Source organism: Thermobia domestica, chromosome 5, assembly GCF_964235325.1.
Source record: "Thermobia domestica chromosome 5, izTheDome1.hap1.1, whole genome shotgun sequence".
Taxonomy (NCBI): domain Eukaryota; kingdom Metazoa; phylum Arthropoda; class Insecta; order Zygentoma; family Lepismatidae; genus Thermobia; species Thermobia domestica.
Window position 1 is genome coordinate 240,728,322 of NC_137458.1, and position 24,665 is coordinate 240,752,986.

At 37.8% G+C, this 24,665-nt stretch overlaps 1 protein-coding gene across 2 annotated transcripts in view; it reads left to right on the forward strand.

The window, feature by feature from the left end:
* Positions 1-24,665, forward strand: part of LOC145686491 (midasin-like) — a 630,928-nt gene that overhangs the window by 288,120 nt on the left and 318,143 nt on the right. The gene's annotated exons all lie outside the window — the stretch shown is intronic.

Here is a 24,665-nt window from a genome sequence, read left to right on the forward strand (position 1 = left end):
AAGTATATACTGTCACCAATTTTTTCGTATGACGCTAATAAGACAATAGGACACACATGCGTTTCGTGATGTGTTGAATTTGTTTCAACATGGGTCCATATTTCATTTACGTGAAAACTTTCTAGTGCATTTGTCTAGTAAGTTGGTCAAGTCAACGTTAACAAATAAACTATAAGATCAGGAAAAGAGTTCGTTGCAGTTCTAGAAGATTTCAACATAGATTATGGTGAAAATTATTCTCTCCTCGTAATTTCGAAGTCAGATTTTCGTAGTTCATCCCGACACCTACTGTATCTTTCGTTACTTCCATATAATCCAAGGAGAAAGAGTCTAAAAAGTTACCAAATTTTAACTTCATAATAATCCCGAATATCCCATTTAAAATCCGTTTAACACTAGACTTGGTAGTTTTCGAAATTAATGGTTTTATCGCATGCCAGACCAAGCAGAAACAATTGCTTCCTCCTCAATTTATGCACACTGATTTTAAAAATATCCAGTAAAAATGAAATGAGCATGTAATTGCTATGCTGATTGTAATGAGATGAAAGATTATCTAGTAAACATCGCTCAACAATTAGATATTCTTGAATCCTGGGACTAATTAACGTTGCCAATTTACGGCTTTCACTGTCTATCTATTTGTTCAGTATTCTCTTTGATCTTCCTTTCTTTAATTTGCATCCTCATTATAATTTCATTACTATCAAATCCCTTGAAGTCGCTGCTGGCCCTTCGTGTAATGTACTGTTTCAATTGATTAGTGGTTCATTTTCAAGTGTTAGTCCCGAAAACCACAAGATCTTCACGCATTTATGGCGCTAAGCCTTTTAATATCTATTAATGCATGTACATAAAGGACAAAGTTGTATTGAAAAATTTAACTTAAATTTAAAGGGGATGTTATGATGTTTAATTTTTTTTTTTTTTTAATATTACATAAGTATAACTCGCAAATTATAGATCTGTAAAAGCCTTCTGGCATTTGTGCCGCATAAGATAACATTGTACATTATAATTGTGTTATGAAATCTGTAATTATTTCTGAAGTATTCAGTTATGCTTCATATGGATAATTGTTCGGATTAAGTTAATCTTTTGTGTCTTGTTCCATGTAAGTTTGATGTTGAAAGGAAATGAAAATTCGAATCAAACACTAAAAATTTGTGTGCACATATATACAAATACCGCCAAAAGGTAATTCAATTTTTTCACAGTAGGCTAACTCGGAAGTGGATTAATTATTTTAATAAATATTTCTGTATTCGTTTTAAGAAGACACTTGTGTAGTAATTAATGTGGTTCTCAAATTAAGTACAGTGTCGAAGTTGCATCAACACTGACATAACCCCTCAAAATTTCACTTCCGTTGCTCGTCTACGTGTCCAAATATTGTCTCACAATGTTCATGTGTTTCTGCTTGTGTGATCAACAGTAAGAAATTGCGTAACTCATCTTGCCTATAGCTGCCAACACAACATCTTCTTCGTGGCTAAGCGGTTTGCGTACGCGCCTTTGTCGTGGGAGATCCGGGTTCGATTCCCGGTGGGAGCTCATGTGGTTCGGATTCCACGTTAATCAGTAGGTCCACGTCTCACATAGCCTCGCTGCAGAACGGACGTAAAACTCAACTCAACATCATCATCATCGTGCCACATGAGCTTCTTCGTGGCTAAGCGGTTTGCGTACGCGCCTTTGGCGTGGGAGATCCGGGTTCGATTCCCGGTGGGAGCTCATGTGGTTCGGATTCCACGTTAATCAGTAGGTCCACCACATAGCCTCGCTGCAGAACGGACGTAAAACTCAACTCAACATCATCATCTTCGACTTAGCTGTTTACCATCGTAACTGTCTCTCTATTTTCACTCTACGATCTTTCACTCTGCAACACATGAACCAGCTTTGTACGCCCCAAACGCTCAGCATCGCTCGACCTCAAGGATATTCTGTGAACCAGTTTTGCACCACTCCGCTGACTTGAAAGCACTGGGGGCTCTGCTCCTCTATATTCCACAGTTACACGAAGATGCAAGGACTTTAAGTTGGGCAGAACATTCACGAAAGAGAGACATCGTGTATGTTGCCCTTCGACGTCCCTCATTGAGGACAATGTCAAGAAAGTCAAGATGATGTGTTGCCAAACTAGAGAGTGCCCGTCAAACATTTTGCTGAGGTCAGAGGGGTCTGAAAAGCTATCCGCCTGTTGGGTGCCGAGAATATTAACTAAACAGCAAAAGAAGAAATAGTTTAATATGTCAAGGGCGAATCTTGAAAGGTACCAGAATGACTAAGAAAATCTTTTGTCGCGATTTGTGACAAAGAATGAAACATGGATCCATTGTTTTCATCCTGAGATCAAACAGTCGTCGATGGCTTGGAAGAAATTCAAAGTATCAGGCTCGACGGGAAAGGTTATGGCATCCGTTTCTTGGAATGCAGAGACAATAATTATGGCGGAATATTTGGAAAAGGAACCACTATTACGCTCTTCTTAGTACACAGCCAGATAAGATTACAGGAGGCTATTAATATTAAAGCAAAACGGGGAGGCAAACTGCGACCAAGGTTCACAGCTGCACAAGAAGTTGTGATGGCTGCCACCTGAGAAGTAAGCCTCAGACTGCTCAAGCAGCCACACTATGCTCTATATCTAACCTCCAGTGACTTCTACCTTTTCTCCCGGATCAAGGAAAAGCCAAGGAATTTTTTTTAAAAGACGATAGCGAGGTGATAGCCGCTGTGGAAGGTGTTTAAGAGGATCAAGACATTTGTTTTTCTAAGGGTTTTCATAACTTAGGGGGAACAGGAACTAAATGTATCGACTTGTGTCATTTTACTACATACTCATCATTACTTTTGCATCACTTCTCGTATGTTCAGCTCCGGGGATTGGACGGATCAGGAAAGGTATTCAGCTTTATTCCGTCCGTCAAACCCCGCAGCAACAACTCCGTTTTGTTAATGGGCTCATTATCATCCTGCAGTATGGCGTCACTTTCCGGAACCAAGACTTTCTAGACCACGTGGGTAATGATGCGATCGGTAAACATCAGCAAAGAACCTATTCTAAAAGAGGGTATTACGGTCCACAACAACACCGAACGTCCGCCATGTTTCACATTTGGGCAGAAATACTCTGGAACATACGTTTCCTTGGACATATGCCACACTTCGTAGTTTGAAATAAGATGTACTATGACTCATCCTACGATATCACACGTTTCCAGTGATCAGTGGTCCATGTTGCATGTTTCGGCAAATTGTTGGTGTCTTTCTACATCGTTATGGCCCTTAGCGGTGTTGTCTGTAGAACCCGACACCATATGTTCGTATTATGTAACTCGCGGTGGACTGTCATTGTCGACAGTGTGTAAAAAATAATGTTGTAGTTCCTCTGTAACTTGCAGTCGTACGACGATTCTGAGTGAGCATCCGCCATAATGATCTGGGGAACCTATCACTGAACTTTTTCTTTCCATCATTGCCCCTGTTCGCCGTGACTGTTGTAAACGTCATCGCATTAGACATTGTCAACCGCAACACACTTTCCACCTTCGTCACGCTCACACCATATAACAGAGCGCCAGCAATTTGTGCTTTTTAAGTCAGAGAGGTAGGTCATTTTACTCTCTCACTGTCTGCTCAGGTCACTGCGCATTACCTTCTATTGCTTCTCTCGTAGTACAGAATTTGCCACCAATAGCACGACGTTGTGGTCGGCATCTGACCGTTGCCAACCTAAACACAATGTTTCCAATTTTGGGTGTTTCCATTAAATTGACAAGTATCTGTATGTAATATTTGATCTATTGATACGAATAATAGCATTCACTGTCAAATTTTGGGAAGACGCTAACTGAATTGATATATCACAGAAATCTCTCTTGAATTAAAGCATGTTCTGTTCTATCTTTGCGCATTTTCTTCTCGATGAAGTATACCATATATATATATATATATATATATATATATATATATATATATATATATATATATATATATATATATATAGTTGGAGTATCTGCTGAAAGGCCATTCCTTTATCTCCGAATAGTCAGCACACCTCACGAATTCGGTTATGAATATCGTGAGCGACGCTACCCTTTTGTCCCCAGCAGTAATGCTTCACTGAGCATTGGTATTGGATTTGACCCAAAGAGCTTATTATACCGTCTCGCATGTGCACCGGTCTTCACGAAAAGGCAAGCCTTCAACTCTCTTTCTTTTTTTTTTTTTTTTTTTTAATATTTCTTTTCGCGTGAGTTACTGTAATCGTGTTTGGAAATCTTTCAAAAGGAAAATGGAATGTATTGCTCTTACACAACCCTTTCTCAATATTATACTCGAGCGATTCTTTCTTTAATGCAAAGAGAATGAGGGAAACATCAAGGTCTGATGTAGAAATTGTATCGGTGACGGTTTAAAAATTACAAATATTACTCGCTTGATTGTGTGGAATTAAAAGGTAATAGAGGATAATAAATATTATAAAGGTTACTAATCTTGTTAGATTCATTGGAAACTAAAACCGACAAGTTAGAAAATGTTCTTGTGGTCTTTCAAACAGAATAACGAAGTAATTTTTAGTAATTTTTAATTCCAAAAAAATCTTTCATTAAGATAACCAAGAAAGTTCTGTCACTTTTGTGGAGGTCTGTGTTCAATTGGCTCTCACACCGTGAGCTGAATGCGAGTGGAGATAAGGCGTAGTCAGTTGTTGGTGTGGGTTTATCCAACATACTACGTGGTTGTGGCAGTTCAGTTACACCGTGAACTTCCGTAAAGACAGAATGAACATAAGACCACAGAGAGTCATGGGGCGTGTTTGCTGTACGAGTTCAAACTGGGGATAAACGCCGCTGCAGCGGGGCGGAAGATATGCCAGGCCTTTGGTGAGGGTGTCGTGAATACGCGGACAGTACGGGGTTGTTTAACATGTTTAAAGACGGTGACTAAACGCACGAAGACGCATCACGTGCCGGAAGACCAACACATGTACGAGGGTCGTTTCGAAAGTAATACCTCCTATTTTTTCGTGGAAACTAATGGAGATATATAAGTAACAACAACACAGCCAAACAGAGTAATATTTCAGCTACAGACTCATTTTTCCACACAGTTCCCACCATTCGTTATGGACTTTTGCCAACGATCAACCAGAGCCTATGTGCCACGCTTGTAAAAATCGGCATTCCATGGACTGTTTGGATTCCGGCTCGTAGTGATGACTTTATGTCTCATCTCCAGTAACGATGCTATCCAGAAATTGTCACGATCTTCTGGTGCAGCAGGTCCCGACAAATATCCATTCGCTGAGTTTTGTGATTTTCTGTAAGCATCCGCGGCACCCATCTCGCAGACTTTGCGATAACCAAAATATTCCAACATTTTTTCCAAGGCATTACAGCCGACATTCAGCTTTGTACACAATTCTCTGGTCGTTATCCGGCGATCAGCACGGATGACTTGATCAAGACGCTCTTCATTACGAGGGATAACAGCTGTGCAGGGTCGACCGGGCCGTGGCTTCTCATGAACACCCTTTTCACCACCTTGAAAATGCAGTACCCATCGCCTCACATTGCTGACATCTATTGTATCATCTCCATAAATCTTTACCAAGCGTTGATGGATTTCAATCGGCGAAATTCCTTCAGCAGTGAGGAATTCAATCACACATCGTTGTTTTATACGCACGTTCATATGAGGCTCCATTTTGGAACACTTCTATGCTGGAGCCAGCTACCGCAGAACAACGGGACCAGCTGCAAATAAAAGAGGAAGGTTCAAGCATTAGCACTACACCAACATTTGGCACGGATATACAAAGTCAACACAAAAATTGAGGGATTAATTTCGGAACGACCCTTGTAAAAAATGAAGATCTTCAGGCAGCAATTGAGGCGAACAGTGGCCAGATATGTACGGAACTGGGACTACCATTCAGTGTAAGTGGAGAAACCATTCGGCAGCAGTTTCGTCAACTTGGGAAGCACTACAAGCTGGGTCCCACATGATTTGACTCCGGGCCAGAAGGCAACGCGAGCAAACACCTGTGTTTCTTTGATGTCTCGCCTGAGGAAGGAGCCATTTCTGGAAAGGGTGTTGACATGTGATGACAAGTGAGTCCTGTACGAAGCTCCACAGCGCCGTCATTATTGGTTAGCATCCCATGAACCGGTTCCAAAACAGCCGAAACCAGCACTTCACCAGAAGAAAGTCCTCCTGTGTGTTTGGTGGACTACTGGCGGCATTGTGCATCGGGAACTACAACCAGCTAGTCAGAGCATCAATGCAACTATGTACTGTCAGCAGTTGAGCCTTGTTCAAGAAAAACTCAAAACTCTGTAGCCAGCACTTCTGAAACTCAAAGGGGCTCTCCTTTTACAGGACAACGCTAAGCCCCACTTGGCTAGGATGACCCAGGACACCATTCTACGCCTTGGATGGGGAACCTTATTGCATTCGCCATACTCCCCGGACATTGCACCGTCCGATTCCTTGGATAATCACCTTGGAGAACGCCAGTTCAAATCCTTAGTAGAGGTGCCAAATGCACTTGATACCTTCTTCGCTTCGCGTTCTCCAAGGTGGAATCCATGGACTTCCAGAACGTTGGCAGAAGGTCGTCGATGCTGATGGGACTATTTTTGATCTTCCAGGTACGTCTTAGGTGACATATCGATGTTCGAAGTGGTGGGTGAAAAAACGACAGAACTTTCTTAGTTATCTTTATATTTGTTTAAATTTGTGATGTCTATTATTTTAAACCTTATTAGATTTATCGATGCTAATTTTGTACCAACATTGTGCTCTGCAGTTGCATTATGTGTTGCATTATGACAGGTTTTGCATGCGTACAGTTTTACAGCTGTTGGAGTTCAGTTCACCATCTAAATATACTTATTTTATTGTTGATTCCGTACTAGTTCGTCAATATAGGCGGATAGGGAAGAAAAGGATGAATTAAATGACTGTGGATTTACAAGTCAATATTGTATAATTTTATCGAAATCTTTGTGTTTATTTCATGCACATAGATTTGTTAGTTGTTTTTTTTTATCTAGTTGTTAAATTGTCCAGTAAGCCGGTAAAGAGTAGCATTACATCTACAAATGTGAATTATGTTGTTTGTTTCGATTACGTAACTTCTGTGGTGTATATGCAACAAATTTTAATGTATGAACTTTCTATTACATACTGGTAATGACTGTATTTCTCTCAAACTGACACTTTTATGCACACTTCGAGATTTTGGATTTGAGACACCACGGGTAGTACTTTTCCGCGTTTCAATGCTCTCTCTTCCCTTGTATGTAAACTGAGGACTTCTTAGTTTCATTCGTTTAGTCTCTAGTATATAGCTACCTGTTGCTAGCAGACCAATACCTTAACCATTCAAAGTAAACAGTCGAGCCCACAACGCTAACTCTGAACTCAACGTATCTTGAGAAGACCACTCTCAATTATCATCGTCCTGATTTTAAGTTGTACTGAATAAGTGGTAAGTCCAGCGGACTTCGCGTTTAGTCTCGTTCATTGATATATAAGAACGAACGTTTCAAGATTTATAACAGGTAAACCATCTAAATAATCAATATCAGGTTAGTGAGAGAGAGTGATACGGTATGTTCCTTGCATATACAAACTTACTTCACACTACCAAACATCCTACACTTCTTAAGACTATTTAAATCAGATATAAAATATACTTCTGTGTCAATTAATTCGTTTCTCAAAAAAAAAAAAAAAAAAAAAGTTACCAATACGAGATTTGTAAAGGATGTATTCGTATACCTTACAAGGGACGTATGCGATGCGTGACAGCTAGATATTTATGAAAATCGATACCCTGGCTAATTGAGGGCCGCTAATCATCGTGGTGACACTCACTCGGTGCGGAAATGCCTTCTTCTGCCGCTACGTATAATACATATACCAATCAGTGACCGGGTGAGACTGGGCCAAGTTATACCACAAAAACGCCGGAAAAAAGTAGAAAACGAAAAATGTATGGAGGTAACCTGCTGCCTACGGGAGGGATACACATGACTAAGAACACGGCAGCAGTATCACACAAGCAATGTTGCCATCCCAATACAAACGTTAAATTGTTCAAATAAAACATATACCATTTTATTGGATTAAAACAATTGGCATAAAACGTGAAAGAAAATAAACAAGAAATGAGTTATCAGCGTTGCCAGAAAAGTAGACATGAAGCTGAAAAATTATGGGGTGCGTACAGAAAACCGAACAAGACTGCAGAAGGAACAAATGTACAGTAGGGAATAAACTAAAGTATGCACAGCATCTAATGATTAAAGGGCTTGATACAGGATTCACCCAAAAAAGATACATGTTAGAGTAGCCGTAGAAAGAGGAATTCTTATGTGATATAATGAGGAAATGTGAACAGCAAATCTTCCTGTAGCGTAGCAATTCCAATTGGGTTTGTCTGGACTCGATATCTCGAACAGTTCCCGACAAATATAAAACGGGGTTGCAACATTGTATCTAATCCTGCGTGACTTCTAAACCGCAGAAACGACGGTGTAGTGGCTGAAAAGAGTACAGAAAAACTGTGGCACGAAAGGTAACAAATTTGTGGCAAGAAAGTACGTTAGAATCGATTCGCAGAGATTAGTGACCTGTGATAGCTGTCAGTCGAGAGTAAACGTTAGAATGAGACAACGATGAAGATAAAACACACTGCATTCAATTCCAAAATATTTTAACGTAATACACCAATACATACAACAGAAAAGCCATAGATAGTATGGCAAAATACGTAAATTTCTCGCCTGTTAGTCCGTTAGTCACTACATGCTGTGCTGTACTCCATACTGTACATTTGTTTGTTTCATGGTACAGACCTCATAATCTCTCAACTTTAGAGCCTCGTATCTCCCTTATTTGGCAACAGTGATAATTCATCTTTTGCTTATTTTCTTTCACCTTTTATACCAATTGTTTTAATCTCATAAAATGGCATACGTTCTATTTGAAAAATTAAAAGTTTGTGTTGGGATGGTAACATGCTTGTGTGACACTACTGCCGTGTTCTTGACAACGTGTTTCCTTCCATTAAGTATCAAGTTACTTGCACACCTTATTCATTTTCTACCGTTTTGCGGCGTTTTTGGGGTATAACTCGGCACAGCCTCACCCGTTCAGTGCTTGGTATATGTAACTAACTCTATGGCCTATGGAATCCGGAGGTTCAATGCCGCGTTCACAAAAGCTCTCCACTAACTTCTATCCTTAGCTAACTGCATTCAGTTTCTACTTTGCATTTCAATCTCTGCGAGATCCATCTTAATATTGTCCTCCCATCTGCACCTAGGTCTTCCTAATGGTCGTTTTCCGATTGGTCTTCCAGTCAAGACTTTGAAAGCGTTTCTACTTTCTTCCATTCTAGCTACATGGCCCGCCCACCTAAGCCTCCTAGACTTGACGACCCTAACAATGTTGGGTAAACCATATAACTTATTTAGTTCCTCGTTATGAAGTTTCCGCCATTCCCCATTCCCGTTCCTCTTGGGTCCGAATATTCGTCTCAGGATCTTGTTCTCAAATACTTTCAGTCTATGTTCTTCCCTCAGAGAACGCGACCATGTTTCGCAACCATACAGAACAACAGGCGTGATTATAGTTTTGTACATTTTAAGCTTCAGATTCCTCGACAGAATTCGCGACGACAAGAGATTTTGAACCGAATAGTAACACGAATTCCCTGCTTTTAGTCGACATTTAATTTGTTCGTGAATATGATTTTCCTTTGTTCATACTGATCCTAGATATTTAAAACTATCCACTTTATCAAAAGTATTATTTAATATTTTAACGCATCCATAATTTGCTGTATTCCGGTCCCGACGCACTTCCATGTATTTAGTTTTCTCTGCATTTACTTCTAAACCCATGTCCCGGCAAGCGTTTAATAAGATCTCTGCATTTCTTTCTATTGTTCTCCTATCATCCCCTATTAAATTTACATCATCAGCATATGCCATAACCTGGTGAATACCGTTCAACTCTAGACCCTGGTTGCTATCTTTGATTTTCCTTATAGCGTATTCCAGAACAAAGTTAAATAATAATGGAGACAACGCATCTCCTTGTTTCAGGCCATTTTCGACGTGAAAGCTCGTGGACAAAAATTTTCCTACCCGGACTTTACTTTCGGATTCATTTAAACATATCTCGATTAATCTAATTAGCTTTCTCGGTATTCCAAGTTGTGTAAGAACGTTGTATAATGTTTCTCTCCTAATCGAGTCGTACGCCTGTCTAAAATCAATAAATAGTCAATGTACCGGGGTACTGTATTCCCACTTTTTTTCGAGTATTTGCCGAATGGTAAATATTTGGTCGATAGTTGATCGATTTCGTCTAAATCCGCATTGATAATCTTCAATAATTTCATCTGCGTATGGGGTCAATCTTGCTAATAGAATATTTGAAAGTATTTTATAGGATGTTGACAGAAGAGAAATGCCTCGATAATTATTACAGTCAGTTTTGTCGCCTTTCTTGTGAGTTGGAACAATTGATTCTTTCCACTCTTGTGGCAATTCTTCCTTGTTCCATATAAGGAAAATGAGTTTGTGTATTTTGTTCCACAATTTTTCGCCTCCAGCTAAAATTAACTCAACCGGAATTTCATCTACATCTGGAGATTTGTGTTTCTTTAATTTCTTTATAGCGGTTTCTACTTCTATTCGGTTGGGTTCTGGAATATACGGTTCTGCGGCGTATATCTCCTTTTCTCCACGCACACTAGTTTTTGGTTGCGTGTTAAGCAAATCGTCAAAGAAATCTTTCCATCTATTTAAGATACTATCCGTATCAGTGAGAACTGTACCGTCAGATTCGTTTAATATATAAGCACAAGGTTGATAGCCATTCTTAAATTCGCTGATTCCCTTATACATGTTCCGGATGTTTTTATTTTTACTATTATTTTCATGTTCCTTAATTTTAGCTTTCAGAAAATCGCGTTTCTTTGTCGTAAAAGTTTTGGAAGTTTCCCGCCTGATCTCTGCGATATTTTGTGTAGTCATTTCATTCGGATTTTGTAGCCACCGTAATTTTGCCTGTTTTCTCTTCTTTGTTAGGTTAATGCTTTCGTGGTCGAGCCATGGTTTGTTTCTACGTATTTCCGCGTGTCCCAATTTTTCTTCTGCTGAAATTTTAATACTATCCCTAATTTAAATCCAGATATCCTCAACACTAGTGCACTCCGAATCTTCTAAAGCCGAGAATCTATTCGAAACTTCAATCTGGTATTCCTCTCTTACCTGGCTCTCTTCTAATTTCTTTAAATTGAATCTCTCCGTTTTCGGACAATGCATATTACCTTTATTCAACGATAATCTCTCTCGTATTAACGCTGCTACCAGGTAGTGATCAGTGTCACAGTCAGCCCTCTTTTCTCTGCGGACTGTGTCCTCTTCCGCCAAACAACTTGCTGCAGGTGTCAATGGATGGGCCCAATGTTAATCATTGCTTCCTGAAGAACTTGAAAGAAAAACTGAATGAAGATTCCCCAGATGCAAAAAAAAAAAAAAAAAAAAAAAATGGTGTGTGTGTGGTTTACATGTTATCAATGGTTCAATCAAATGTGGTATTCAGTCTGCTGGATGAGACTTGCACTGTTTTCTTCGTGACATATACTGTGTGATTTGTGATTCTCCAGCTCGTCGTGCAGATTACACTGCTTCCACTGGCAGCAAGATGTTTCCTTTAAAACACTGTGCAATAAGATGGGTAGAGAACGTAGCGTGTGTGGAACGTGCTTTACTTATTTTGATGACATAAAGCAGTTTGTACGAACAAATAAAGAGATCAAGAGTAAACCATTTAAAATTGTTGTGGAAGGTACAGGTGATGCTTTCATGAAGTGTAAATTATGTTTCTTTAAGACTGTCTCAGCAGAGTGTGAATCATTTTTAAGAAAATTCCAGAGTCCTGAGCCATTTGTTTGTTTCCTGTACTCAGAACTTCTAAGTCTTTTAAGGAATCTAATGACTCGTTGTGTCAAACAAAGCAGTATGAAACTTGCTGACAGTGCAGTGAATCTTCTTGCATTAGATTTGACATCCAATGAAAACTTGTTGGAAGTAAGAAAGGTAGACATTGGTTTTAAGACAGAAAAACTACTGAAAGAGCTTAAAGCATCAGATAAAGATAAACTATCTTTCAGGCTTGAGTGTCGAAACTTTTTGCTGGGTACAATCAAGAAGATTGTGGAAAGGAGCCCTCTGAAGTACAAACTGGTACGTGCTCTGTCAGTTTTGTATCCCAGTCTACAGAAGAACAATCCAGAACGTGCTCAGACTAGGATGAAATGCATTCTACAAACTACATGAGCATAAAACAGGATATCTGATTGTATAGCTGAGAAAGCAAAGAGTCAGTTTATGTCTTTCTGTACTGAAATCCAAGGATACCTTGCAGTTGACTTCAGAGAATATGAAGAGAAAATGTGCAGCACTAGGTTAGATGACTTCTTTGAAAAGGTATTGTCCAAGAAACAAGAGTATGCTGATTTGTGGCATATTGTGAAAATATGTTTAATTTTATCCCACGGCTATGCTTCAGCGGAGGGCTGGTTCTCAGTCAATAAGACACTTATTGTAGAAAACCAAATAGAAAACTCTCTAGTTGCATAGAGGCGGGTGCATGACGCAGTTATGTACTGTGGAGGTGCAGAATCTGTTCCCATTTTGATCGAAGAATGCTTCTTTCAATTCGTTTAGCTCGGAGACGCTATAGTGAATACCTTCAGCAGAAACGAATCCAGAGTGCAGAGGAAAGTAAAGTCAAAGCTGAAAAAAGAAAAGTATGTGCTGAAGTCAAGAAATTAGAAGCAAAGAAGAAACAATTGGAATTATGTTATAAACAAGGACAGGACGCTCTCGTACAACAAATTCAAGAACTGAAAGCAAAACATAGTTCTGTTTAAAATGTGTGTAATACATATCTCAGAACTGTCACTGTTAGGATTTTCTTGACTGTATATTTTGTTGTTTTGTCAAGCCAAAAAATAACTAATTTCCAATATCAAGGTATGTGGTATTGTTTCATACATATATAATATTGTTATATACTTAAATATTAAATTTTGTCTAAATTGTTTAATATAATAAATACATAAATGGTAATTAAAGGAGTGTGATGGACGGTTATGGGGATGGAGGAGGGCGTTAAAAAAGTGTATGATAGGACCTACCACATATCTTCCCATTGATATTGAAGAATTCAAGTCAGGGAAAACAAGAATTTGAGTCGGGGAATGTCAGGGAAAAGGATCTTCACTTTTCTGTGGGAACCCTGATAAAAGAAAGTATGTCAGTAACAAATTCAACCCGTTTAATTGCTGGTAATATTCGTTTATGAACGAAAAACCCTGTTCCTAACTGGTGATTTTTATTTCCTTCCCGGTAAAAAAAAAAAAAAAAAAAAAAAACTTTACGGAATTCACAGATCCATTTCCTTCCCACCTAACTTCCTGAACTTCTACTAGGTCAATCCTGTATATCTCTAACTCACTCGTTATGGATTTTAACGCGCCTGCCCTGTAAAGACTTGTATTCCATGTTCCAAATCTGATGTCCATTTTCTTTTGCTGAGGTCGTGCCAAGTTATCAGTCCTTGTCCGAGGCTTTTGTGAATATTTCTGAACAAGTACTTTTTTTTTTTTTTTTTTACAGGATGAGGTTTTTAGCCGTACCTAAACCCCCAAATTGGAGGACCACTCCTAGACGGCTGTCCGTGACGGCTTATTCGGTATATTTGCAGCTAACCACTATATCTAGAGACCTCCTCCTCGATCCGCAACCTGAGGACGCGCCATGGCGTGGTGACAGGAACCCGCGTTACACGGGCTTGGTATATGTACAGGTATATTATAAGTAGCGGGTAAAGAAGGCATTTCCGCAACAAGTGATTATCGCGACGATGATTAGCAAGCCAGAATTAGTCAGGGTACAAATTTTCATAAATTTCTAGTTGTCACGGTTCGCATACGTCCCTTGTTAGTGGCACTGAATATCGTGTTATTTGAGCTCTATCTTCATCCCTATAATGGTGTCATTAACCCAAATCATCATCACGTACCTTACTTGTTAATTTCTTATTTTTCGTCATTTTATAAGTTATAAACTTTTACTGGTCAGAAATAAGACTTTCGAATAATAATAATAATAATAATAATAATAATAATAATAATAATATATTGTAATTAACTAATAGAATGTTAGTATGACTTTTGAAAAAATGTTTAATGTATTATTGATTTAAGGGACGTTTTAAGTCATTAATAAGTTGACATTGAATCCTTATTGATTGGATAATAGTGTTGTTTCTTATTGAAATTTAGCATCCCTGGAGCACCGAGGCTATATGAGATGTGGACTTACAGTTCGAGGTGGAGTCCGAACCACCGTAGTACTTTCAGATTTTAATGGTTCTTCCACCATGAATAGTACTCTTACCACGTGCACCAAAGATTTACACCCCAGTTCCTAGACCAGGGTGCAGAACGGGATAATAGTGCAGCTAATTCTATGGCCTGTTGAACCCGAAAATTCAGTGCGACATTCACGAAAGCTCTCCATTGACATCTGTCCTTACGATGGATCCAGTTTCTACACTGTATTTTTATTTCTGCGCGATTCATCTTAGTATTGTCCTCCTATCTGCGTCTAGGTCTTCCTAACAGTAATTTTCGAGTCGGGTTTCCTGTCAAACTTTTGAAAGCGTTTCTACTTTTTTTCCATTCTGATTACGTGATCTACCCATCTGAGCCCCACAGACTTAGTGACTCGAACAACTTTACGTAAACGGTAGGAATTATGTATTTGAAACATGTGAACTGTCCACATCGAAACATCCCAGTGCGAAGTATTTCTTTTTCTTTTTTTCTTCTCTTTCCCGTACGTCGACTATTATTATTTTGTACTCTGATATTTCTCTATTGGAACTTTACTTTGAGTTTCATATAAACACATTTTTATTATCTAATTATTAATTTTAATATACTGAATTCGGTAAGAATGTTAATACACTGTTTAACTCCCAAGAAAAAATTGTGGTACGTTAATATATATACATATTTGCCAAGTTGGATATATCTGCTTTTTCAAATGTTTAAAATGTACGCAAGAACCTTCTTGATTTGTAAATATTTCAAGGTAACTTCAACTTGATGAACCTTATGTGTTACGTACTCCTTTTAAAGCAGAATATAAACATTTTTTTATGAATTAGATAATACATAAAATACCGTGTTGTCATTAAACTGAACCTAAAATATCATATGCTGCGTCTGCCCGACAGTGTCACCGTCTTGTTATGCCCCACTACTGGCCCCAACAGTTTCGTTTTGTTAACCTAATTTCCTTTATTTACTTACAAAAGTAATTTGTAATTTAGTGTGTTTATATTATGCAATTCATAATGGTTATCGTTCGTTTAATTTCCCAAAGTTACAATTTGGTAAGTTATTTAATTTGTTATATTATTCTTTATCTGTACCATAATTACAAATTATTTAGAATACTAATTAATAAAAGATTTAGTTAATCAAGAAGAGGAAAAAAGATTTAAGAATTGAATTGACAAAGAAAGATTCATAATGTAAAGAAAGAATTGTTAATGTTTCAAATGTCGAATTGAATTAATTTTTATTACATCGAAAAGTGTTAAATGGTGTACACTTCGAGACAATTTTATATAAAAGAGCCGACAGGTTTTAAACGTAATAGTTAGATAGTTATTATACTTAGTTTAATAAATTTATTACAATATTTTTTTCTAGCTGCAGTTTGTTAACATTTATTACACCTATCAAGAATAAACTCAAAGAAGATGTTAATTACATGCAAATCAGTGTACAAATAGTCATTATACATATGGTGTTAAATGGAATAGAAGTTAAATATATTTCATTGTTATTTGACGTTAAATATGAACACCATTGAATTTTTAAATTTAAATATGTAATTATAACGTCAAAAGAAAAAGTATTGTCCAAGAACTATTATATATAAAACAATTCTTCTCCACATCATCCAGTTCCTTGCCAGCTGGTAAAGTGCCAAGGACCGACGAGGCGTTACCACGTTGGATAAAAACGGATATGCGCTGTATTAGATAAGATGGGCGAGTTAGAGAAATACAGGATGGACGTAGTACGAGTTCAGGAAGTTAGGTGGGAAGGAAATGGATCTGTGAATTCCGGAAATTTTACGTTCTTTTACGGGAAAAGAAATAAAAATCACCAGTTAGGAACAGGGTTTTTCGTTCATAAACGTATATTACCAGCAATTAAACGGTTGAATTTGTTACTGACAGACTTTCTTCTATTACTCTTAAGGAACGGTGGTATGCTATTATTGTTTTAAATGTACATGCCCCAACTGAAGATAAGGATGACGATATAAAAGACGGTCAAATATCCGTTCCACTTCTTCGTAAAAACTACCTCCCGCGATACCATATGAAAATTCTATTAGGGAATTTCAATGCGAAGGTAGGACGAGAGGATATTTTCAAACCGATTATAGGGAACGAAAATCTGCATAAGGAAAGTAATGACAACGGTGTTAGACTCGTGAACTTTGCAACATCCAAAAACCTAAACGTGAAAAGTACAAAATTCCCACATCGCGATATTCATAAATACACTTGAACATCACCAGACGGGAAAACACATAATCAAGTTGATCACGTTTTAGTAAATAGAAGAAGGCAATGTTGCATAATTGATGTCCGGTCGTTTAGAGGGCTGATTGTGACACTGATCACTACCTGGTAGCAGCGTTAATACGAGAGAGATTATCGTTGAATAAAGGTAATATTCATTGTTCGAAAACGGAGAGATACAATTTAAAGAAATTAGAAGGGAGTCAGGTAAGAGAGAAATACTAGATTGAAGTTTCGAATAGATTCTCGGGTTTAGAAGATTCGGAGTGCACTAGTGTTGAGAATAACTGGATTGAAATTAGAGATAGCATTAAAATTTCAGAAAAAGAAAATTGGGACACTCGAAAATACGTAGGGACAAACCATGGTTCGACCAGGAATGCATAAAACTAGCAGAGAAGAGAAAACAGGCAAAATTACGGTGGCTACAAAATCCGAATGAAATAACTACACAAAATTTCGCAGATATAAGGCGGGAAACTTCCAAAACTTTTAGAACAAAGAAACACGATTTTCTGAAAGCTAAAATTAAGGAACATCAAAATAATAGTAAAAACATCCGCGACATGTATAAGGGAATCAACGAATTTAAGAAAGGCTATCAACCTCGTGCTTATATATTAAAGAAATCTGACGGTATAGTTCTCACTGACACGGATAGCATCTTAAATAGATGGAAAGATTTCTTTGACGATTTGCTTAACACGCAACCAAAAACTAGTGTGCTTGGAGAAAAGGAGATACACACCGCAGAACCGTATATTCCAGAACCCAACCGATTAGAAGTAGAAACCGCTATAAACAAATTAAAGAAACACAAATCTCCAGATGTAGATAAAATTCCGGCTGAGTTAATTTTAGCTGGAGGCGAAAAATTGTGGAACAAGATACACAAACTCATTTTCCTTATCTGGAACAAGGAAGAATTGCCACAAGAGTGGAAAGAATCTATCATTGTTGCAATTCACAAGAAAGGCGACAAAACTGACTGTAATAATTGTCGAGGCATTTCTCTTCTGTCAACATCCTATAAAATACTTTCAAATATTTTATTAGCAAGACAGACCCCATACGCAGATGAAATTATTGGAGATCGTCAGTGCGGATTTAGACGAAATATTTACCATTCGCCAAATACTCGAAAAAAAGTGGGAATACAATACCCCGGTGCATCAACTATTTATTGATTTTAGACAGGCGTACGATTCGATTAGGAGAGAAGCATTATACAACATTCTTACAGAACTTGGAATACCGAGTAAGCTAATTAGATTAATTAAGATATGTTTAAATGAATCCCAAAGTAAAGTCCGGGTAGGAAAATTTTTGTCCACGGGCTTTCACGTCGAAAATGGCCACAAACAAGGAGATGCGTTGTCGCCATTATTATTTAACTTTGTTCTGGAATACGCTATAAGGAAAATCAAAGATAGCAACCAGGGCCTAGAGTTGAACGGTATTCACCAGGTTATGGCATATGCTGATGATGTAAATTTAATAGGGGATGATAGGAGAACAATAGAAAGAAATGCAGAGATCTTATTAAACGCTTGCAGGGACATGGGTTTAGAAGTAAATGCAGAGAAAATTAAATACATGGAAGTGCGTCGGGACCGGAATACAGCAAATTATGGATGCGTTAAAATATGAAATAATACTTTTGATAAAGTGGATAGTTTTAAATATCTAGGATCAATATTAACAGACTAAAATCATATTCCCGGAGAAATTAAATTTCGACTAAAAGCAGGGAATTCGTGTTACTATTCGGTTCAAAATCTCTTGACGTCGCGAATTCTGTCGAGGAATTTGAAGCTTAAAATATATAAAACGATAATCATGTCTGTTGTTCTGTATGGCTGTGAACTATGGTCACTTACTCTGAGGGAAGAACATAGACTGAAAGTATTTGAGAACAAGATCCTGAGACGAATATTCGGACCCAAGAGGAACGGGAATGGGGAATGGCGGAAACTTCATAACCAGGAACTACATAATTTATATGGTTTACCCAACATTGTTAGGGTCGTCAAGTCTAGGAGGCTTAGATGGGCGGGCCATGTAGCTAGAATGGAAGAAAGTAGAAACGCTTTCAAAGTCTTGACTGGAAGACCACTCGGAAAACGACCATTAGGAAGACCTAGGCGCAGATGGGAGAACAATATTAAGATGGATCTCGCAGAGATTGGAATACAAAGTAGAAACTGGATGCAGTTAGCTAAGGATAGAAGTCAGTGGAGTGCTTTTGTGAAGGCGGCTTTGAACCTCCGGGTTCCATAGGCCATAGCGTTATTTAGTTAATTATTAGATAAGATGTGGAGCAAACTTCGCCGGAAACACAAGAAATGCGTCTTCCTACCTCCCCAATGAATTCAAGTTTTCTTGTACCCCAAGCACCACTGGTTTCAATAGCGATTGGAGTGAAAACAAATTTTTCGAGAAGGTTGGATTTTCTTAGCTTTTCAGCTTCTCTGCGATTAGCAACAGCTCCACTGTTCATTACTGATAGAGGGAGACTTGAATGAGCGTATGTATTAGTGCATGTGAAGTCCCACAATAAACATTTACCTCTCATCCATGGAACCAGTGTCATCCCATCCGGTCGCTTTCCTTCCGAACGACAGCAACCAGAAGGTTTCCGTATTGAAGGAAATCCAACTGTGTTGAGGGCTCGTAGTATTATATCATTTACACAGGAATGTCGGGCGAATCTACCAGCGCTCTTCATGCATGAATGGCCATGCAGACCACGTTGGCTAACCTGGTCCCCCACAAGCTGGACAGCGATGAGGCTCAGAAACAGCTTAGCCTAAACGTAATATTACAGCAATTCGAAAGCTTTTCATTTGACCAATGAAGGCCTAAAGGCGGAGAAAGTATCGCCATCAACCATGCACCCGCTTCGGGAGACGAGGCAGCAAGAAGCCTGGCTTTATCCTCCGGAACAACAACAGATTGTAACAAATGATTATGTAATTGAGATGCAATTGGTGTATACCAAGATGACTTATAACACTTTTTGCTAATCTTCGGAAGGCTTGTATCTGCTAAGCTTGCCCACTTATTAGAGCCTTCTTGGACTGAACCATCTGGGTCCAAACAATAACCCTGTGGAAGGAGAACTTCGATTAAACGCAGAGATCCGTGGTATGACACTAAAAATGTAGGAATCGCCATATCCACAGCTCGTCGAATATCCCAAACCAACAGGTAAACATGCTTGTGTCCAAGAGTCGTCATTTAACTAGCAGTTGAGAATTGATTCAAGGCCAGTTTTCAGGACAATATCATATTTTGCCAGCAAAGAACTCTCATGCCAAGATGGAAAGCATCGTAAAAAAAGTGGTTAAGCGAGGGATTGATAAAGATGCTCGTAAGAGGAAAAAGGCTGAATGGGCTGAAATTGAGGGAAGTAGAGACAAGAACAATTATATTATACTTATTTACTGTTTAAAATTTAATAAGTAATTGTGATTATATTTCTAATTGCTATCAAAATATCTCGTTAGAAAGTTCTTTCTAGGGGCTTAGGCCCTTCTTTATTACCGTAGGCCACCAAAAGCAAATAAAAATTTAGAAATAGTAATCAATATAATCATTTTTAAAACTTCAAGTCAAAATTTCGGTGTTCTTCGACGTTTTTATGGGCGAAATTAATATGATTAGAATAATTGGAACGTTTTCATACTTCCCTTATGTAAGAGTTAAAGCTAGCATATATAATTATCGGCGTACTAAACATAATAAATATTAATGAATTTAGAATTAGCTCATCTCAGTTTCTGCAAACTAAATTTCGTTATTTCTATCAACATTTTATCACACAAAAATCTCTGCGGATTGCCTCTGAGAAACTGGACACTACTAAAGATAGTTAAGGTTGTTGAAACTATACCTAAGTAGTAAATTAGAATATATTATTCAGTTTAACGTAAGCTTTATATGAATCAGATGCAAACGTACAATGTTACCTTTTCGCTTTCTTTCTTTTTCGCATTGTATAATTTTGAAACATTTTCTGACCGTATGTTTCACAACTTGCATATATTACATTACACTCGTCTAATACAATGCACTTATATTTCTGTAGTTTCAGGGAGGCCGATCTTGTACAGAAATACAGCCTGTTTTTATTTGCAGTTATTTATCTTTGCAAATATATGTACTTTATGTATATTAGTTCTGATGACTGTACAGGTATGAATAGCATTCCTTATAGATATTAGATTACTCGAATCAAGCATGCCTAAGTATTTATTTCAATATGTAATAAACCGGAAATGCTACAAAACTGAAATACCAGTACGTATTCTCACTTCTATTCCTGAGATTGAAATAGTAAACGCGCTTTGATGTTTTATTTTTAAATTTTCCTTTCATGTGTTTACTATTCTTGCTTTTTGTTCTTATTTTCTAGTTATACCACTTACATTGTGCTATTCATAATTTTAGCATTTTCACACTCCGTTTGAATATTACTTGTTTGAATATGTTATTTTTGACATATTTTTTACTTGAACTCTTTTAAAAGCTTTAGTACAGTGTGTCTATAAAAGAACTCCGGGGTTTTGCGGCAAAATATTTTAATTAAGTAAAAAACGTATATACATGTGTTATACATGATTGGAAAGCTTACATATTCAAGTTTTGTTTTTAACAATTTAATAAAGTTCAATATGAGCCCCGCCGGGGTTTTGAGGCAAAATAAGTAAGTAAAAAAAAAAACGTACATACATGTGTTATACATGATTGGAAAGCTTACATTTTCACACGTTTGTTTTAACAATTTAATAAAGTTCAATATGAGCCCCGTGAGTGGCACGGCACACATCGTAACGGTACTCTATCTCTTGCCATGTCCTGGCCAGCATGTCTGGGGGGAAGGTTGCCACGCAATTGACTATTCGTTCGGTGAGATGACGAACATTACGAATTTTCTCCGCATACACAAGATTCTTGATATGCCCCCAGAAGAAAAAGTCCGACGGAGTCATATCAGAGCTCCTTGGAGGCCATGGAATAGTTCCCTCCCTTCCAATCCATCTGTTGCCGAGCCGAGCGTCCAGTGCCTCAAGCATACGCACACTTCTTGTTTCCCTGAATGCAGTTAACCATTGACGAATAGTTTTGTCCGTAGGCGGGTCAACGCCATAGCTACGTCGAAAGTTTCTTTGTACGGTAACAATAGACTTAGTTTCTATGAGCCAAATAACACGTTGAGCCTTTTGTTGTGGCGTCACCATAGCGCGAAGCGCAACAATCCACACGGCACGGCACTGATTCACTGACTACCCCAGCCGCTACGTCGTCTCAAGGTCAACGCTCCGCAGCGCTGCCACCTGTTGATAAAAACATTTCCAATTAGTATGACTAAAACTTTTTGAGCTGGTCGTTTCAGAGAAATTAACTAAATTTTGCTCTCTTTTATCGTTAATAAGATATGAATTTTTAAAACCCCGGATTTCTTTTATAAACACCCTGTATTTTGAATGTTCAATGTACAGAATTAACCTTATCGTGAAGGGGAGAAATAGTCCCGTTGCTGACGTCCTCATTAAATATCCAATAATCAATCAATCAGAAGATCTCTTTCCTGGCTGAGCGGTTATCATACACGCCTTTGACGTGGGAGACCCGGGCTCGATTCCTGGCGGGAGCAGTGTGTTTCGGTTTCCACGTTAATCAGTTGGTCCCGTCTCGTATATCCTCGCAACTGAAAGGGACGTTAAACTCGAAATCAACTCAACTCAGCAAGATTAGGGTGTCGATGACACATTATCAGCACTCCAGAAGCATGCTGACATTCTAAAAAAAAGGCGTAGCACAACCGCATAATCGCAGATGAGTTGGTTATCATCTTTTACCTCATTAAAATTAGCAGAATTCCCAGAATGCGAAACCGTAGATGTCCGTGGTCATGACCAACATCCTCGGACGCAAGTCTTCGCTTACATTTGCAGACGGTACCTCATCCGTAGTATTCCAAGATTTTACACGGAACTTGTTTTGTGTTACGTGCACAGATCTTTGGTCAATGTTTCGTTTAGTGGTGGTGGATAATGGTTGAGTTGATTTTGAGTTTAACGCCCTTTTAGCAGCGAGGCTATATGAGACGGGACCTACTAATTAACGTGAAATCCGAAGCACATGAGCTCCCGCCGAGAATCGAACCCAGGTCTCTCACTCCAATCGTGGATAATGGTGGTAATGAAGAAGGTTGTTGAGGCATTCGTCTCTCCGGAATTCAATTTGATCTTCTGTAAGTTCATGATGGACTTATTTTGAAAGCAATTTCCTCTTTTCCATTCTTTCTACAGAGACTCATGAACGGCACTCTTTTAAAGTTTACATTTGCGGGCAAGCTAAAGTGCACTTCAGACCCTTGATTAAACACAGTTTCCCATTATTTGGTCTGTTTTTAGACTTACAATGGTCAGCATTATGATTTACTTCACAGTTCCTCTAATGTCTTATTTCTTAACCCTGGTAACTGAGTGCTCACTGAAGTTTTGTTTTGTAATTATTCCCACACATCTCGTAATAAGAATGAGTAAAACAGTCACGTGTTCAGGAATATGCGTCCGTGCTCTGGAAATTTTGTCTAGAAGGCCTTAATTTTTACCTTTAAAGTCTTTTTACCGTTTCTTTTAAACCATTGTTCTTTTCGATTTCAATTCTTATTTCATACTGAACACAGTAGAAAATATAATACTTAAAATTTTTATATTAATTTATTTAATTAGAATATGGATTTTTGTAGGAGGGGTAGAAGAAATTTATTGTAACATGATTGGTAACATAGTGTCAAATAAATATATACACTCATTATTCCACTTTTTTTAGGTTTTCTGAAAGGGGGGCGGGCTTTAGAAACCCAGCAAGAAATACGTCAAAAAAGTGCAAATACTTTCATATGGTTTCATTAAGTGAGTTCAAAACGATGCTGGCAACTTTCTTTAATATTAAAGACAAGTTTATTATTATTATTATTATTATTATTATTATTATTATTATTATTATTATTATTATTATTATTATTATTATTATTATTAAAATCACAAAATTACTAACTTCAATATCAGATCCACATGAGTGTAGTGGCATACATTGTATGTTCATTATCGTACCGCTTCTTCTCTTAGCTTCGGTGCATAATTACGGGACATTAAACAAAATAAAATACTGAATGTAACTCACATTTCTTTTTTAGTTTGACTGTTTTGATTCTAGGGAGTGTACACATGTAACTAATAATCAAGGTTTTAACTGAGGTTCAGTTACAAATTGTGGTTCAAGTCTTGAAATTCAAAATGGTAGTGATTAAATTAATCTTGAATATAACCTTTACATATTCAGGTATCTCATCTGTTACCGTGATTTATCTACACTATAGAATTATGGCTTTAGAAACTCAGTATTCTTTGTCTCGCTCCTACCCTCTTTCCCCTCTGTCTTATATGTATTGTATATACAGTTAGCCTGAAAAAAAATTAAATTGCTAGTAGTGTTGTTAGTTGACATTTTGGCATTTTCACAAGGTAGATCCTTATGCAACCCCCATGATACTACTGCTGTGTGGGTTGCCAACCATAATGGTGTTTTAGTGTTTTTTGTTATCTGTTAATGCTCCTTAGAATCGGTTCTTCCCTAAACATTTTCCAGTGCAATAGCGACATTCTTCCTTCCTCTGTATGAGAATGAGTGATTAATTTTATCATTAATTAAAACCACTAATACCTATTTACCTATAATTCATTATATGCTTCCGGAGGTTTTAGTAATACGTATTTCTAACTTTACTGTTACAAAGGTACCGTAATTAGTAAGTTTTGTCATAACTAGGGCCCGGATAATTATGTACTAAAAACAATTAAAATATGTACATATATATGCACATAAAATCTCAAAAATATGTAATAAAACCCTTCCAAAAGAGCAAAATATGTAAAATG